The 14974-nt window shown below is 30.4% G+C and overlaps 1 pseudogene; it reads left to right on the forward strand.

Annotated features, from left to right (window-relative positions):
• The first annotated feature begins 103 nt into the window (after nucleotides 1-103).
• LOC106349388 lies at nucleotides 104-10533 on the forward strand (annotated as a pseudogene).
• The last annotated feature ends 4441 nt before the right edge of the window (nucleotides 10534-14974 follow it).

Below are 14974 nucleotides of genomic sequence, written 5' to 3' on the forward strand. Positions count from 1 at the left end.
AAAATTAGATATAAATATAAAAAGCATGTTACAAATTTGTATGGAGCATTAAAAAGTGATGGATCGACACTGATCTGTTCAGGGGTATGGAATATCTAATGTTGAAGATAATTTAGGCTAGCTCAAATTTTTCTTCAAAAGTCTATACGTTTAATTATATGAGGGGAAATTGGGTCAAATAACCGACAAACAAAATATAATTCACTAAATAACCACAACCTTAATTTTTTAGATATTAATTTTTTTTTTTAATTTTAAAATTAAACTATGTTCGAATATAATAAATTTCTAGATGGAGTTCGAATCGGATTCTTCTATGTCCGGGTAAGTTCGTAAAAACCTAGAATTAGACAAATAATTTATGTTCACTCACTTATATACTAAAGCACAAGTCAATTGATCAATCAGATTTTAACATTTGAAAAATATTTTTGAAAAATCAGAAAAAATTCAAGAACAAAAGATATTTCGATCCCAAATTTTCAGCAATTTTTTACGTCCACGTTCCTGATCACGATCTCTAACTGTTTGTTTTCTTATATGATTTTTTATCTACAAATTTATGCTCTGTTTTTTTCTTTAGTTTTTATCTATCTTCTCCATTATCAAGGAAGCAAAACAAAAGATCTTTCCATCTCTCCTAAATTTCAATTTTGATCTAGATTCCTTCATATCTACCTATTTTTTCTGCGCCAATTTGAAAACTTTTATTATTCATAGCCATGATTAATACTTAAAGTTCAGCATAGACAAGTTTTTAGATTGATATGGATTGTGGCGGTGAGTTTAAAATCACGCCGGAAAAGATTGACACTGGTACAGTGATATTGGAGAGATTTGGAGAACAAGATTTTGCTGAAGCGATTCCAGAATTTGCAGGTATTAATGGTGGTGGTGTGTAATATATTCATATGAAACATTTTCGAAAAAGACGGAGTAAAAAATTTAGCATAAACATTTGTATTGTTTAGTTTTGACCTCTGCAACATTTATTGGATCTGCGAAGAGTCCAGTCCAATGTTAACAGACTAAACTATTGAACTATGCAGGGACATTGATAGCATGGCTCTTCTGAAATATAGTGGCAGTAACTTAACCGTAGCTTTGATCAAAGGACGAGGTTACTATTTTTACCCAATGATCAGATTTTGTTATGTCCACTAATATGTTCCCTCATCTGATTTTGATGCAATCAGGTCCCACTATATGGTTTATGTCAATCATCTACTTCATTTTTGGGGTTCTTGGGGCTTACATCTTCTGGTATCGTCCTCTTTACCAAGCTATGGACATGATACATGAGTCAATGATACAATGTGTACACGTAATATGGAGAGCTGATAGTGCCCTGAAGTTTTACGGGGTAAGATGTTGTATCCTCATTGGTAGATATCCTCTGCATCAGAGTTCTTTTACGAAGCCATGATGTTTACACTGTCATGCACTTTTGTTTGGTTTCCTTCAGATTGATATTTATTTATTTCTGTTCTGGCAATGATAAATGAAAGTTATGATGATACCATACTATAATTACTATAATACTTCTTGTGATTTATGTTTAAATGCTATCTGAATAGCAAAAACACACCGTAAGTTGATGAGATCATTTTCTTTTCGTAGGGGTAGAATACTAGTTAACACGAATCTGAAAACCAGCAACCGGACAAGAATCATTTCCTTTCTTGTCTAATGTTATTTTACTCTTCCGATTTTCGGGATAAGGTGATGTTACTCATACAATATTCATAAATTCCCACATATTTTTTTTAGGATTAAGCTTAAACAATATAGTTGATAACTTGATATGACTATATCAGTATAGTTGAGGAGTAACATTTATTGTAGCTCCGTGGTCCATATCTCAAGTTTACTCTTATTGCTGATTTTACATGAGATTATAGGGTGGATGTAAATATTTAATGGCTAACCTGCAGTACGTATCTTTTTTTGACTAATAACCTGCAGTGTATTTACTGCAGCATTAGAAAACGTATATTTAGAACTTAGACGCAAAGACTAGCCCAAGCTTTTTCGACCATTTTAAATATATCTTTTTTTCTATACGTCTTCAAAATACAAATACTATAGAGTAAAAATAGTTAATACAATTTTGTTGAACAGATGAACATATAAATATTTTTTACATACATAGGGTCATATACTTTATTCAGCAATCGATGAAGATACAATCCTTTATTATTGTATATACATCTTGATAAGTTACAAAAAAGAAGTATATACATCTTGATTAATAAACTATTGTTACCATAAAGTGCTTTGATATGATAAGGCAGCAGCATATATAAAACAAAAGAACTGGTAGTGATAGAAAGTTAGAGAGAGGAGAGAGAACGTTTTCTCTCGACTCTTTCTCCCACAAATCACCTCGCCGCGAGTTTCTCCCTTCCGTTTGTTGCTCCGGTGGCCGGCGGTGCCTTACCTAGCCGTCGGTCGCCACCCCTCTGGCCCTCTTAGTGTTCTCTGCCTCTTCTTTTGCGGTTTCTTCGGCTTCTCTATCCCCTCTTTGCTTCAAATCAGGCGGAGGGTGTGTGCTCGTCGCCTCCGGAGTGTTGGCGTGGTGGTGTATGGTCGATTTTCCGCAGGAAGCTTCGTTTCAGTTGTAGAACTGAGATTTGATTTGCTGGATCTGGGTCAGTTCTCAGCTTGGAGTGCTCGCCGGCTTGTAGAGCGTCGCTGCCTCTGTTCATCTGGTTTGGTCTCTCCCGTCGTCTCCTCCCTATCTCTTGATTCTCGTGTGTCCTGCCTCTTCCTTGTATCTGAAGCTGAATCTTCTTGAGTGTTTGCTACTTTGAGGGGACAGGAGTCGAGAGCTTAAACCTCTGCTTGTCTCAGGTAGTATCATCTCTGTGCCTCCAATGCTCGCTTCTCTTGCTCGGTTTAGGACTTCTGGGAAGTCGATTTGTCATCTTCTGGAGTTCTTGCAGCGTCTGGAGTGGACTCTATTGGTTGTTGATGGCCGGACCGGGACTTGGTCAACCCCGCTTCGCCTGTCCTCCTCTCGGGGTCGCCTTCGGGACAAACCACGGCTCCTCGGTTTGTTCTCCGGCTGTTCTTCTCCTATGATGCTCACTCTTCGTTACAGGGTCCGGTGCGAAGGCTACGTGAAACTCAACTGGAAATAGATGGCTTCACACAGCTCCTACTTAGCTAAGCTTTACTCATCTCCTTAGGGATATGGCTAAACCTTTATTGTCTTGCAATGTTTTTTTTAACTTTTTTTGGGGCTTTGTTTAGACCTCTGCTTTAGATAGCATCCTTGATGCATTAGGATTTGTTTCAAAACCTGATTGTATCCTCTGTGTCATTACCATTGCCATGATAATGAAATTCACATACTTATCAAAAAAAATATATATATATAAATAAAACCTCCATGCATACGTATCTCCTCAATAATTACTGCCAGCATAATTAAGAGGAATAAACAAATAATTTACGAAAGCAAGATTGTATTTATATGTAGCTGTACTGAGTATGATGTTTTATTATAAAACTTGGGTATCCTATTCGTTGTCATGAGATTTTCAAGATTTTCGATAGTTTATTATTCAATTTATATGTAGGTGTGGTTAACAATATTTAATCCTAGTTTTTACCATGTTCTATTATTTATTTTCTAGTATGTGTGAAAGAAAGCTTGTATGATGCTTTCCAAATCGCTTAATTATAACTAAACTTTCCGTCGTCGTGCTTTCATACTTGCATGGTTGATTTCCTCTTCTTTCTTATTTTCTCTAAACCTACAAAAGATAGAAATGAGTTTGCCTTCTTCTCTAAAGCCATGCCTTCTTTTGCTTTTTCTCTGTCTTCTCAATGTTTCCACCATCAAATCGAAGCCACTAACTCAAGAAACTGTGCTTTTTGGCGCGAAATTTCCAGCATTGTATGTTATAGGGGATTCGTTGGTTGATTCAGGGAACAATAATCATCTTGAGACGATAGCCAAATCAAATTTTCCTCCTCACGGTTCCGACTTTGAAGGAGGCAAACCCACTGGCCGTTTTAGCAATGGCAAAACAATTGCTGATTACATTGGTAAGAACAATAAAAATGTTTTATTTATCTCTGTATAGGGATGGTTTATGTTGTAAGTGTTTCATAGGTAGGATAATATTTAATTACGCAGAATAATACGCTCTCATCTTAAAAGATAGATGTTCAAAGAAAAAAATATTTCACAAATATTATACGAGAATAAGACAAAAATAGCACTGAATCAAGTTTTTGTTCCCAAACTACCACTCAAGATCAAAAGTCACAAAAATAGCACTTAATGTTTTATCAAAAGTCACAAACTTAGGGTTTATAGTTAAAGGGTGGGGTTTATGATTTAGGGTTTAGGGTTTAGGGTTTACAGTTTAGGGTTTAAGATTTAGATTTTAGGGTTTAGGGTTTAGGGTTTAGGGTTTAGGGTTTAGAGTTTAGAGTTTAGGGTTTAGAGTTTAGGATTTAGGGTTTATGGTTTAGGGTTTAAGGTTTAGAGTTTAGGGTTTAGGGTTTAGAGTTGAGAAATGAGGTTTTGGGGATAAGATTTCAAATTTTGAAAAATAAAAAAATTAAAATTTTCAAAGGATAAACTTTGAAAGGTGTTATTTTGGTCATTTTAGTTTTTGAGTGCTATTTTTGTGATATAAACTTAGATAGGTGCTATTTTGGAGATTTGCCCATATTATATCTATATTTTCTATAATTTTTATTATTTAATAATAATAAATTATAAACTTAATAGTTACTTAAATGATATATTTATGATTAAAAATTAATGTGTTTTTAATGTGTGAAAAGATGGAAAAATCTATTAATATGAAGCTGAGGAAGTACTACTTAGTAAATCGGATCTAAAACTATATATGATTGGTAATTTGTAGAAATTGTATAATTTTGATAACCAAAATAGTGGCAATCAGAAAGATATATGATTGTAAATTGTATAGAAAATAAGAAAACAAAATGCTGGCTAAAATTTTAAACTGACATCTAAAACTTGTCAAAATTGTCAAAATGTCTTTTTATGTTTTTCAGCTATTTATTATGGGCTTCCTTTGGTTCCTGCTTATATGGAATTATCAGAAGAACAGAAAAACAATACCTCAACTGGTATTAATTATGCTTCTGCTAGCTGTGGGATTTTGCCTGGTACAGGAAAACAAGTGGTACGTTTCAATATTCTACCTAACGATCTTTGCAATATCAGTTTCGGAAAAACCTAATGAGTGTTATATGATTCTTCAATGAACAAGGGAAAATGTCTCTCAATGAGTGTCCAAGTCGATCTATTTAAAGAAACCATTGACAAGAATCTGAAGAAAAAGTTTAAGACGCAGTCAGAGCTCAGTAACACTTGGCTGAATCGTTGTTCATGACTGCGATCGGAATTAACGACTACTCTTTCTTCTATAATAAGACAATCGATGCAAATGATTTCGCAACCAAGCTTCTTCATGAGTTCTTAATACAAATTAAGGTAAAGAAAAGTCTTTATGTTTTCACCACTTTTGACTTGGCCTGTTGGCCACTACATTAATTAATTGTAATGTTTTGAATACTTCAAACCAGTGTTTTACAACTCGTCCTAGGCCACTTGGGAGCATTTATGTGTAAAGTTTTTTAATATAACAACACTAGATCTTGACGGATATTTTTTAACTTTTATATTTTTAACTTTAAAATTGTTTTAATTTTTTAATGTATATTTACACCTTCGCAATATTTAATAGATGTTTAATATAATTTTATAGTTTATATGCATCAATTTTATTATTTGTTTTAAATTATCATTTGTTTTAGTTGTTTATATGTATATAATAGTTTCGAAATGAAATAAGATATCTAATCTATTAATTTTTGAGCTATTATTTATTTTTTTGTTTATATATTATTTCTTTATTATAATAACTCATTATTTATGTCGAATATACTTTTTGGTTCTTAATAATAAATGAGAGAATTTCATGTTTACCATTTTCATGGTACTATTATTCATCTTTACCACTACTAAAGGGATATTTTCAAAAATACATTTTTCATTAATTGATAAAAGACTCTTATACCCTTGTTCTCTATATATATAATAAATAATTATTTAAATAAATAAAATTTCCGAATTATACTTTTTCAAATTTGATTTTTTTTAAAATTTCTTTTTGAAAATCAAAAATTATGTTTGAAACTATTTTTTTATTTTTTTATATTTTTAGTATTTATTTATATATTTATTAGAATCTTAAATTTCACATTTCAAAAACTCCACCCATATTTATTAGAATCTTAACCTTATGGGTATAAATGTCTTTTACCCTTTACTAAAAACGAGGGTAAAAATGGTTAGTGTAAACATAAAAATAATACTATAAATGTGGTATTTATTGCAATTTTCCATAATAAATAGATAGGTATTTGATGAAATGTTATATTTTAAACTATATCCAATTGTGATTTGAATGCATATAAAACATAATATTCGTTTAGTGATTAATTTAATATACATTCTATTATTGCTAAAAGAATAAAAAGAGTATATTCGTTATTTAGGCAAGTCAAACGGGATTTTAGGAATGTGTGTCAATTAATCGGAATTGGATTGAGATAACATTACATTCACTTTCAGGGGCAACGAACAGACGTGATTTGCAAGGTTTGATAACAGAATATGAAGCTATCCTTTTAGTTATCATGATTGCTTTAAAATAGGAAAGATTTTTTTAAATGATACATGTAATTTAATTGCGGTATGAATTTATTAGTTTAGATTTGGTGGACAGAAAATATCTTCTTATAATCAATTTTAGCATTTTCAATATATTTTGGATATAAAACAAAAAAAAGAGTTATTGTCAAAAATGGTTGTAAATACTATATGAAGAAAAACCGAGAAACAAACAACTGTAACAAAAATAGAAACTAAAACATTAATCGGTTTAGTTATATCTATTCAAACTAAACTTAGATACTGTATAATTGCCTGCTTGAATAATAATGATATATAATTATATAATGGACGTTTTACGAAGTTGGTATAAAAGTAGTCAACATAATTTTCTAAAGGTTGAATTTGATTCTGTTGACGTCTAAACATCACTAAACCTAGAAAAAATAGTTTTGAAACACGTACACAGTTAGTATATAAAAGTATTTAATTGAATTTTGGATGGATATGATTTGACTTTTTAGACGATACTAAACCGAGAGATGAACACTATTATTAATGGTAATACATTTCAAACGGCCGTGTTTTATGCAGGGGTATGAGATGGTAATTTTTTTAAAAAGTCAGGGCTAATTACTATTTGTACTTCTGTTTTAATAGATTAGATTCTTTCTGCCATTCTATTTCAAAATGATCCATATTTAAAAAAAAAAATTAAAATTTTTATTTATATATATTATATATTTTTTATTAGATAATAATTTAGTTACAAATTTTGAAAAATTGATCGTATTTATTAAATTTTGATTGAAATAATTAATCACAAAATAAATATTTTCATAATCAAAATAAATATTTTTTGTACGTGTGAAAATTACAAAACATACATCATTTTGAAACCTAGGGAATATCATCTTTTAAACAGTTTAAAATGATAATAATATATAATTTTTTTTTGAAATAAATATATAATTATTTCTTATTTAAAAGTTAAAATTGATATCTTATTTATAGAATTTATGAAAATAATATAATATAAATGTTATTATTTGTAAATTAGATTGTTTAATATATTATAACATAGATTTGATATTTCTTATAATTTGTAAACACTTAGCTTGCTACCTAATTAGCAATTTAGGCTCCTAAATAAGCGTTTTTGAATCACCGTCCGCTTAACACATACACTTTGTCGAACACAGCTTTAAAATCAATCTATAGAGTAGTCTGAGTTTCTGCCTATTTTTTTTAATTTCATCATTAACAAAGATGCATTCTACTAAATTTTTTTTTTTTTTGGTTGTTGTAGAGATTGCATGGCTTAGGAGAAAGGAAGTTTTTCATCAACAACCTTAAACCATTAGGATGTTACCCAAACATAATAGCTCATACCGTTCCACGTGGAAGCTGTGACGATGATTTAAACCTAGCAGTTGCCCTTTACAACGCCAAGCTAAGAAGAAGCCTGAGTCATATGAAGCAAAAGTTCTCAAAGACTTCCTTCTTGTACTCAGATTACTTCAACTTCATGTTGGGACTTCGAGGACCTTCGAGCAATCATGCTAGTTCGAATCTAATGAACTCGACAAGCCCATGTTGCCCTAGCGTTTATGATGGAGGTGTATTGACGGGTTGCAGAGCCAATTCGAGCTCGTGTAAGATGCCAAATACACATATTTTCTTTGATCCATTTCATCCGACTCAGTTGGCGAATTTCATGTACGCGATTGGGTGTTTCCAGGAGAGAAAAATTTGCCATGTGGTGAGAGATTAAATGAACTAAATTAACTCAACGACAATCTTATGAAGAAACACAAGTTTACTTGTTGTTGTGGTTGTTGTTGTTGTTTATTTTGGTCTCAGGATCAACGTTTCTAATGTACCAAAACTTTATTATGTCAGGTACTGACCAAAGTACGTTTATTAATAAATCTATTATTATAAAAAAATGTTTGTGACTCTCCTGTGAGGCCACGTGGAAACTATCTCAGTATAGAGGCGACGCGTGTCTCTCCACGATCCGCACCGTATCATTAATTCGCGAGACAATGTGTTTTTGGGCTTATTTCGTTAGCTTTCTTACGCTGTGTTTATGGGCTTTACGCGACAGATAGAGATTAGGGTTCGTCTCTCTTCTATGTTCGGCCGCGACTTCTGATCTTCGCATGTTTCTCTGTAACTTTCAAGTTGTTTCTTCATCGTGTTTAATCTCTTATTAATCCAAGCACCCATGATCTAGCCTTGAATGCGATCTCTCCTCGGCGAGGCGGTCTAACTAAGAGTATAAATAGATAAGCATTCCTCCTCTCAAAACCATCTTCTCTAAAACCAAAAAAAGTTACAGAGAGATTTAGGCAACAAATTAATTGATGTTCTTTCTGTTTTGTGTTATAAATATGTATTTTTTTTTGTTGTATATCCAGCAGAGACAGACACAAAACTTGCCAACAAGGTCTTGATTGCCAAAGAGGAAAGCATAGAGGAAGGAGCTGAACGCTTTCGTAGAGATCTTTTGCACAACTTATCCAACCATTTAGTTTCTGTAAGGAAAGCTTATTGTTTACTCATCGATTCACCAATTGAAGAACATATTGTTTTCTCTGTCTTTTCCTGCTGCGAACGTTTTTGTTTTTGGTATCTACATTTTAACTTACAAAATCACTTCCATTTTTTGTCTTTTAGCAGGCCCAGAAGAAGCACAAGTATGATGGTGTGGAACCGTACGTAGAGGCCATAAAAGAAATGATGAGGAAGATAGAAAAAAAAGACATGGAGAAATCAAAGAAATGGCTTTTGATAAAAGGTAAAAACGCTTCCTTTGTTTGTTCCAAAACCTAAAGGTTCAAACTATTGCAGTGTTTTTTCTAGCATTAAATATTCACTGCTTATCATCACATTGTATGCAGTCTACTGTGCATGGAGTTATGTCAGATGATGTTGCTCGGTTTTTGAATCTACTCACCACTACTCAGTATTATTTCTTCATTGAAATGAATGTCTCTATACCTTTATTAGTTATTGTATACTCATATATAACCAAGAAAAACGTATATTGAGTTTGTAAGCTTTGTTAGGCGATGTTGGTCCATCACGAAAAGTATGGAGAGTGAGATAGTAGTTGAAGCTTTTATGAACTTCAAAACCCATACAAGGTAATGATTGAGGTTCATCATTTGTAACGGAGCATCAAGTTCCTCCATCTCTGATCTCCCTGGCTGTTTCCATTGGGTAAGTCTTGCAACATGTTTGTCTTTTTTCTTTATTCATTTACAAGAGAATAGTCGAGATTGAGGGTTGATTCTTTTGATGATTGCACTTAAAAGGTCTTAAACAAGCCACTAATTATTGCCAACAAAGAGTTGGAGGCAAGGGAGTGATGCAGCTCCTTAAGTGAGATACATACCAATATAAGTGTTATTGACTGAGCTCGCTTTCGTATCAACGTAGTGGTGGTTTTTATCATCTAACTATATCTTACTTAGTGGCAGCCAAAACCAACATGGAGGTTTTGTGAGAGGTGGTTAAGGCAGAGGCCAAGCTGGTGGTTAAGGCAAAAGAGGGTATCAGCTGCAGTTGTACATCTACTTAGAGAGGACACAAAAGAGGATATATAAAAAACCAGAGATCTGCAGTACTTTGGTGAATTAGAAGCTAGATTTGATGTGTAGTTTTCTCACAAACTGGAAACATCAACAACTACCTTTGTCTAAATATAAAAAGAGTCTTAACAGCAAGTAGGGTCCAATCATATTTACTAATATATAAGGCCATATGTAGAAAAAGCATACAAGTGTACACAAGGATTTGGTCTCTGTGTTCTTGTATATAGTATTGTCTCTAGACTACGATTCTTCTTTAATCTTCTTCTCTGAATGTTCTTCTACTCAAGTCATTAGAAAATTATCAGTTACAGTGCTACTTTGGAAGAAATTGTTTTACATCAATTGATATGTTAGCTGCACAGAGCAAGTTTACAACATCTTACGAACCATCGAATTCGTATATTGAATCAGAAAAGCACCCACTACAACTTAAAAAAAAAGAAGAAATTTTCGAACCTACTTCCAGTGGGTGTAGAAACAACAATACAATGATTTACGTCCTAAAGACTTCTTCGTATCCAACCACCGTTGGTCGAAGGTTTATATGCTTATCAAAGTTCTTTTTGATTTTTGCTTATCAATGTTCTTTATGAACTTAACTAAAAGAATTATTGGTTTAAATTCATTTTCCAAATCTTTTTGCAGCATCATCTGCAAATTGTGATTAAGTAATATTGGTTTGAATCTACTTTCATAAATTTATATTATAGTAGAAGACTATAATAGATAATTAATTTCATAATAATATATTTTTACAAAATCCTGTTCAAAATAGCTATTCAGTGTCAGTATTACTTGATCATAAAATGTGGTACACAATATATCTATTGAAAAATATAATATTATGAATAAGATAACAATATTTCATAAAAAATTACTAATAAAAATTATGGTAATTATTAAGGAAATAATAAACTAAATATATATATAATAAATCCAATGTACAAAGATCATTTTCAAAAGGTAATCAAATAAAAATAAAACAACAACCAATTATACTCTAAAAACTAACAATAATATTTTTTTAATAATCTTAACCAGCTTGGATGATATGGTTTATTTGATTTTTTTTTTAAATAAAATGTATATATTCTTAAATAATCAATTTTTTTATTGTTATGTTATTTAACTAGCTTTAGAAACAAAATTTTAATTTTTATATTATCTACATCAATAGGTTTAAAAACCTATAAAAGACAAGAAAAGTAACTGTGGATTAAAAAATATATATACATAAAAGAATGAAAATAATTTATGATTTATACATTGAATTTCAGCTGTAATAAAAGTACCTTACTTACTTTTATAATAAAGGTACAATTAACATTAAAAAGGTAAAAATAATTACATTAATGAAAAATAATTTTTATAACATTTAATTTTAATAAAAACAACAAAAACAAATAGTAAAGATTAAAATTATTTTTAGTTTAGAACAAAACAAATATTCTTACACGTATATTAACATATAATATATTTTAATTATTTTTTATTTGTTTGCCCGCCTATAAGAAAGACTTAACCTTAATATCATATAAAACAAACCAACTTCAGAATCTTACAATTTCGCATGCAAAACATCAAATTTATTCTCCAGTTATTAAGAAGTATTTTAAAAGCAATAAAAGTTAATATAAAAAGATTATCATTTATTTTTTATCGGATCCTTAAACAGTATGGATAAAAAAAGATTAAAACAAATATAAACATATGCAAATTAGTAAGAAAACATGTGGAGTAAGTTTCACTAAAATTAGTATAAATTTCATTGATTGTTTGGTTGATAAGATATCACTAAACCGAGAAGAAGATAATAAAACCAGAAAGAAATTGACCCAACAACATATTCAGCCGCTTAAAAACGTTATATACGTTCATCAAGTCCATACAAGGCCACATTAACAAACGTAATAACCCAAAATACATTCGAACTTACATATCTAACAAGGTGAAGTCCACCATCTCTTTCAAATATCCCATAATGTAAAATAATCAATACAACATGAAACTAAATAATACCTAACAAACCGTTCTTTTACAATTCTGTTCAAATAGAAATAACACATAATCCAAATCCCGCGCGTAGCGCGGACCGACCCTAGTATATTAAACAAATTTGTTTTTTTTTTGAAACACAAACAAATTTGTTAAATAATAATTTAAGAGTGAAATATAATACAATCAAATGATTTTAATAAAATTATAATTAATTATAGTCATATGTTTATGATAATATATTGATTAAGATTGCTATACAGTTAATTTTATAAAATTATCTTTATTAACCATTGATATAGTTGATGAAGTTTCAATATGATTTCTTATAGTATAAATTAGATATAAATATAAAAAGCATGTTACAAATTTGTATGGAGCATTAAAAAGTGTTGGATCGACGCTGATCTGTTCGGGGGTATGGAATATCTAATGTTGAAGATAATTTAGGCTAGCTCAATTTTTTCTTCAAAAGTCTATACGTTTATATGAGGGGAAATTGAGCCAAATAACCAACAAACAAAATATAATTCACTAAATAACCACGACCTCACCCTCACTCTTTTTTTTTTTTTTTCTTATCTCTCTCTACTTTTTTACTAAAAATATAATTTTCCCTTTTTTACGGTTATTACACAAATAAGCCTTTATATGAATTCATTTCTTTAAATTTTTTTTCCTTAATTTAAGGCGGAGGGGTACAATTACAAGAAAGAGAAGAGTATAATAATTAAAATATAGAAGATCATTATTGACCATGTGTTCTAAGTTCGTGTAACCAACTAACCATATATTAATAGTTTCACTCGATGACAATCATTCATAAATTACAACTTTATCTCTAAAAAGTCAAACTTTTTGCATTAATATACTAGTTTTATTTTTGTATAGTCATAAATAAGGGACAACTTATAAAACACAAGTAGAAGACGGAGAAAACTTGGTGTATGTAGTGGAGTGTACAACATATAAACGCATGTTTTTTGTTTTTTTTTTTGACACGGGTAAACACATATTTTTTGGTCAATATAAACGCATCTATCTATTTATCAATCTATATATTCTATTAAAACTTAAACTAGATTTTGATCCGCGCTTCGAAAGTGCGGGTTCTTCTTTGGATTATAAACAAAATTTGTGAATTAGTATTTTAGAATTGGCGTACATTATTCTCTTACAAAGTCATTATATCGAAGAAGGGCACTTGTTTAAAATTATATAATTTGTGAATTTGTTTATATAATATTTTGTATGTACACTATTATATAACTCTTTTTAGTCTTAGATATTTCACCGGATCCGAAAAACCAAACCAAAATCAACCAAGAAATATAGTTGTGGTTTGGGTTTTGATCTAGGGAAAAGTACATATTTGATTTTTTCTCCGACTTGCGGTCTTTGTTCGATTCCTAGTCCTATCCGAGATCCAGTTGGGTATTCAAAATATATTAGTTTATATAATATTTGTATGTACACTATTATATAATTCTTTTTAGTCTTAGATATTTCACCGGATCCGAAAAACCAAACCAAAATCAATCAAGAAATATAGTTGTGGTTTGGGTTTGGATTTAGGGCAAAGTACATATTTGATTTTTTCGTCGACTTGCGGTCTTTATTCGATTCCTAGTCCTATCCGAGACCCAGTTGGGTATTCAAAGTATATTAAATGTTTTAAGTATATTAGGTATATTTGATTTTTTCATATGTGTATTTGGTATTTCGAATGTGTTTTCAGTATTATGAATATTTTTTTAAGTTTCGGATCCAGATTTCCGATTATAGTTTCGGGTAAAATTCAAATTTTTTTGGGTATGAAGAAATGTTTTTAGGTATCTTAGGTTCCTCGTGTCATATTTACCGTAAACTTTGGGTTTTTTTAGGAATTTAAATATTTTTCAGGTATTTATTTGTGTTTTCGGATTTTTTTGTGTTTCAGTATTTTTTTAATTTTTGGGTACTTCGAATATTTTTCGAGTCCTAAAAACCCCAAGCCAATTTGGACCGTTACGTACTCAAAAACTATAGGTATTTTGTAGGTATTTGAATTATGGACCTTGATCCCAAAGAAATCAACCCGAATCCGAACCAGAAAATTTTAAATACTTAGATCGAAAGGAACCTATCCATACCCAACCAGAAGACCCGATGCCCATGCCTACTCTCTCACGTTATATTTTGTGTGCATTTTATAAGAGTTACATTTGTTGAACTTGTGAGCCTTAAGATTTGCTTGGTTGATTTTGGCTAATTTAGTAGTATAGATTTGTAAATTTTTTAATAATTTTTAATCTTGTATTAAATAACAAATTTTATTTTAAACTATAAAAAAATAATTTAACGTAAAATATATAGTTTTATTTTTTTACATATGGTTTGTTAAAGTGTTTGTATTAAATTTGATTTTGTAAATTTTTGGAACTATATAGATGTTTAGAAAAGAGTGTAATAAAGTATATAAACTATATTGTATGTTTAGAAAAGAGTATAATAAAGTATAAAAACTATATTGTGTATATCATTGTCGTGTGATATGGTCTAATAAATAAAATTTTATTTGTTGTATAACTTTGTTATGTTCAAAAAGATGTGGTGTAATAAATTATTGTTAGAGAAATTTTAGGTTAGATATTGTTAGTCAAATATTATGGTAAGACCAAATATATTGCTAGTAAATGAAATGGTCTAACAACCTTTCATAAGTAGATTT

Source organism: Brassica napus, chromosome C7 (assembly GCF_020379485.1).
Source record: "Brassica napus cultivar Da-Ae chromosome C7, Da-Ae, whole genome shotgun sequence".
Lineage (NCBI taxonomy): Eukaryota > Viridiplantae > Streptophyta > Magnoliopsida > Brassicales > Brassicaceae > Brassica > Brassica napus.